This window comes from Lutjanus erythropterus, chromosome 3 (assembly GCF_056507025.1).
Source record: "Lutjanus erythropterus isolate fLutEry1 chromosome 3, fLutEry1.hap2, whole genome shotgun sequence".
Lineage (NCBI taxonomy): Eukaryota > Metazoa > Chordata > Actinopteri > Lutjaniformes > Lutjanidae > Lutjanus > Lutjanus erythropterus.
The window spans coordinates 36304851-36309849 of NC_139319.1; positions in this window are offsets into that span (position 1 = coordinate 36304851).

Genomic DNA, 4999 nt, shown 5'->3' on the forward strand with positions numbered 1-4999 from the left:
ATAAAACAAGATTTGCTATCACTTAGAAAATGAAATATAATATAATAGATGCAGAGGTGCTGATGATGTACTCTTAATTAGACCCCCTTCCATTAGCAGCAACAACCTTTGTAAGCTTAACATAGGTCTGATTGTTTTGTGTGTGCCATTAAAAGAACATCTGCAGTTATTTCCAGCTGCCTCTCTTACTTTATCTGTATCTTCTCAGATTAGTCAGGACACCCACATGTGACTGGACCAAATGCTGAGCTATTTTAACTCTGAGAGCCAACCACCAAGCCTGTCTGAGAATGTGCAGACACACTATGCACTCTTAAACTTACACACATCTCATCTGACCCTAACAAATGCCTCCACTCCTCTGATTGTCTCTGTCTACCTCTAGTGGTAAAAGTCTGAACTAACAAAAATATTGTAGTCTTGTAGTATTATCTGACTCAAAGATTTATTGCTCAGTTATGAGTTAAAATTTGTGGATATATTTGTTAAATTAACAAATTATACATATATATACATATTAGATACAAAAAAAATGACAAACTTGTAGATTTGTTTTATAGAGTAACAAAGCTATATATTAAAGGTACAGTGTGTAAGATTTATAGGGATCTGTTGGCAGTATAGGGCAGAAATTGAGTATACTATTGAAAGGTATGTTTTCATTTATGTATGATCAATGTCGCTTGTTCCGGTTGAAAGCCAACAAGCAAGTAAGTATTATATGTTCTTGCTTCCATTTACACATATCTAAAGTTGTGTTTCCACCAAAAGCACCATGAACTTTTAGTCCCAGGAACTACTTTTCAAGGAACTAAGGATCCTTAAGCCCGTTGTTGTCTTAATTTTCACTTCAGTTAAAGACCCGTGAAGATCAGGCAAATTAGTTGTTTGTGTCAGTTTTTATGAAAAAAGTGATATAATTTTGTGCACACCTATACTGCAACAATCATTCATCCATTTGTTGTTGCTTTTTTCTTTAACTCCATACTGAGGTGTTGAAGCAAAATGAACAAAAAACGAACTTGTTTGCAGCAGCAGGTTTTCAAAAGTGTGGCTAAAATAAAATGCTGCACGTACTTAACCAATCAGAGATGTTCAGCACTTCAAGCTCTCTCAAAGTTCCTGCACTTTTACAAGATACAATGCCCCTGAGCAGGGACATTTTGGGGGGTAAAATAATGTCCCCGGAGTTCCTCCAAACATTTGTAGTCCATGAGGAAAGCTCCTGTAGTGAAAACACAGCTTCAGTCTCCCACCTACAGTAAATGCCACAGCCACTGAAACATGTCTTTACACCCAAAGTACCAGAGTATCTCCATTGTGGTACAGGTGGTCAACTGCAGCTCCACTGTCCATTGTTCAAAAACATTCCACGGTGGACAGCCAATGCTACAGTGTCTATGTGTCTTTCATTTGTAAGCGATGATTAATAATTTACCGCAGTCTCCATCAATCCAGCGAGCTAGTGGTCTGCTCCAGGCCACTTCCTCTCCCAAGGACAATAGGACCATTTCCTGTGGGCTGTGAGGCAGCGGAGGGAGAGAAACAGGCGAGTATTGTAAAGCAGGGACATCATATCAGTGTGTCCTTCCCTTGGAATGAAAGACAGATTTGAGCGTACAGTGAGATTCATGGTCTGTTTCCCGGGAGGTTACAGATCAAGAGTGGAGCCAAGTCTGCCAGACACCACTGCAGATACCTTAGTGACCCCTGCCTAAAGGGATATAGAGCTTGTTTGGAGGTATGTCAGACTTTGTAAATATGTGACATGACATACTACAGACAGAGAACATGAAGATTACATATATTCAGGGGTGTAAGCAAGCAGCCTCTCACTTATTGTCAGTGACAGAGATAAATGATGCCACATTAAAATGACTGTTTTATAAATGAATTGGACATCAAAAGCTAAATATTGAATCTGTGCCAAAACCAGAAAGACAGGTGTCTTTGAGCATGAGCTGAAGTCCCACATGAATTCCACTCTTTTAATTCCTGGCTAATTTTCAAGATAAAGAGGCTGCTGTGTTCAGAACAATGGCACCATTCATGTCAGCGCTGCCCCTGTGTCCACTGTCCAGGAATATCTGAGCAAGCCAAAACAAGTCAAAGACACGCAAAATACAATGAAGAGTAACAGTCTGAGCGTAAGAAGTTATGAAGGCATTACTCCAGTCAGTGAATAGTCTCATAAACATCAAACCCCTCAAGCACCACACAAAAACCTAAGTGTGTAATTTGGGCCTGAAGCTGTTTTTAAACAGAAAGCTGTCAGTCCACACATTCACTATGACTGATTTAATGGCCTATATAACCAGAAGTGACCCAGCATGTTTTGTGCTCCTCAGTCCCTGTCTCTTTCATTCAAGGACGCACAGATGATGACTGTCACAATGGCCACATGGGAGAGAGCCGTGACAATATGCCCCAAGGCTGGACACAGTATACAGCCTGACCTATCTGTGATCCAGTCTGAGGGTGTCACATAGGCAGCTATAAGTCTCTGTTACTGTCTGACATTTAACTGCACCACCAGTGTCTATAGATGGTGGGATTTCATTTATTTTTTTCTGATTTAACAGGTCTGAAATGAGTTAGCAAAGAAAAAGATACACATCCTTCGCTGCCTGTAGTATTTTTCAGTTGATCTCTGTCATTATCAGCATTCTGATTTTCTTTTTTTTCTGCCTGGAGGAGCACATATGTCGTCACAGTAGCGCACAAGCACTTGCCCAGACTTCCTGCTACCGATAAAGAAGTCACCTTTAAACATCAGTTTAGCATCAATTGTGGAAACTCCCCAGAGCTTCCCTGTATGTATTCAGTGGGAACCTCATTAACCTCATTATGAATATATTCTGGCTTCTAGGAGTATCACAAGCAACACTATGTGAGTGTTTTCAACAAATGCTTAAAATCTCTGGAAATTAAACCATGCAGCCACATGTTAAAAGCAAGGATTTGGTTACATACAGAGCTCAAACGATTTGTAGATTAATTGATTTGTCTGTGGATCTTCAACAGGGGGTCCTCAGAGTTACTGCAATTATTGTCGATAATCTTCGATCTTCAATATTTCAAAGTTTTTTTTTCAAAAATAGTACTGAAAATCCACATGAACATGAATCCAACATATTATTAGCAAAGATAAATGGGCTTATTTATAATAATAATAATAACTAAGACAACACTGACAAACACCTCAGAAACCACCCATGAAAGTGCAGAGGGTGAGGTTAATGCTCGTAACATTAGCTGTGTTACAACTGCTGCTGACTTAGCAGCTGTGGGTAAGTGCAAAAGAGAAGACCCCAAATATATAATGTAATAATAATGTAATAGGTTATTTAGTAGGGCGTCCCTGTTCCTCATCTCTATTAGCTAAGGGGCCAATGGCCTGAAAAACACAGACCCCTGTATTAGTCTATTGACAGCAATTAAATCAACAATAATTTTAACGACAGGAGAATTGTTTACATCATTTTTTTAAGCAGAAAAGCAAAAGTTCCCTGACCCCAAGGTCTGAAATGTTTATATTTGTTTCCCATTAGAGCACACTGAATATTTTGGGGGTCTGGACTGCTGATCAGACAAAACAAGCTTTCTATATTAATCAACTGGGGCTTTGAAGAAATGCAACAGGCATTTTTTCAATATTTTGAAAAAAATATGTTTTACAGACCAAACCAACTGATTAAGAAAGTCATCTGCAGATTGATCAATACTGAAAATATTTGTTAGCTGCAAACCTAGTGACTTTTACTGTGATTTCACTGTCCTGTTCTACTTAAGCAACTATATATATTTTTACAAAAACTATTGTATGTAGCCTAACACAAGTTTAAAATGTCAAGGTATTATCTTATTTCTGTGATTTAAAAAAACCCCTCCATATCGCTCTCTTTGTTTGTCACTCCGTCTTTAACCACCAGCACCTCTAAAAATATTGTCAGAAAAAGGGAAGAAAAAGAAAGCTTTTGTCAAATTCATGACGCACATACTGTAGTCGATTGTATCTGTTCTTTGTAAGTAGCGTGAGCAGTCTCTCTGACAGCCTCTGGTTTCCCGGCTGCAGTGACTCATCCTGCCGTCTGGTTTCGTGTTGTAATCAAGGTGTGGTCGAGCCCTCATACAGGTGTACGAGGCGCATGTTATCACATGGCGTCGTTGTACTCTCACTGAAATGAGAGAGAAAGCGAATGAAACCATGAAAATAGCAATATTAATGGCGTTATTGAGCAACTCAAAAGTTGATGCAACACCTTACACTGGAACTTTTCTGTATTATCTACTGTATATAGAGGTCTGATTTTATTTTTTCACTCAAACAATGAACTTCATGCCTCGCTCTTCTGTGACAGGGTGTTTTATGTGGTATTACTGGGTATAGGTTGTCAAGTGGCGGAAATAAATGTAGAAACATGTTTTATGATAAAGTTTTAAATTACATTTTCATTACTTCGGTAATATCATACACTAGGGGTGCAACTATTTTTTTTATCGATTAACCTGTCAGTCATTTTCTTAATTATTTGATCCATAAAAGAGGAAAATGTTGAGCAGTGTTTCCCCGATCAAAAGACGATGTCCTCCTTTGACTTGTTTTGTTCGCAACCCAAAGATGTTCAGTTTACTGTTATAGTAGACTAAAGAAACCAGAAAATTCATTTAAGAAGCTGAAATCAGAGTTTTGGGCTATCGCTCTTTAAAAAAAAAAAGACAAAAAGCGATTAACTGATTATCAAAATAGTTGACAACTACCGGATTAATCACTTATCAGTGCAGCTCTGCCTTACAGCAGCATTACAATGAGCGATATTGTTCTTAAGAAGTAAACATCAACTTGTTTTATTGACTTCAGTTTCTTGCAATAAAACAAGCTATGACGCCTCTCCCACCAGTGTGTGTGTGTGTGTGTGTGTGTGTGTGTGTGTGGCGGCAGGGTGGGGTCGGGGTTGAGGAAGGCGGAGTCTGGGCTGAGGTGACGCTTCTTTTACTC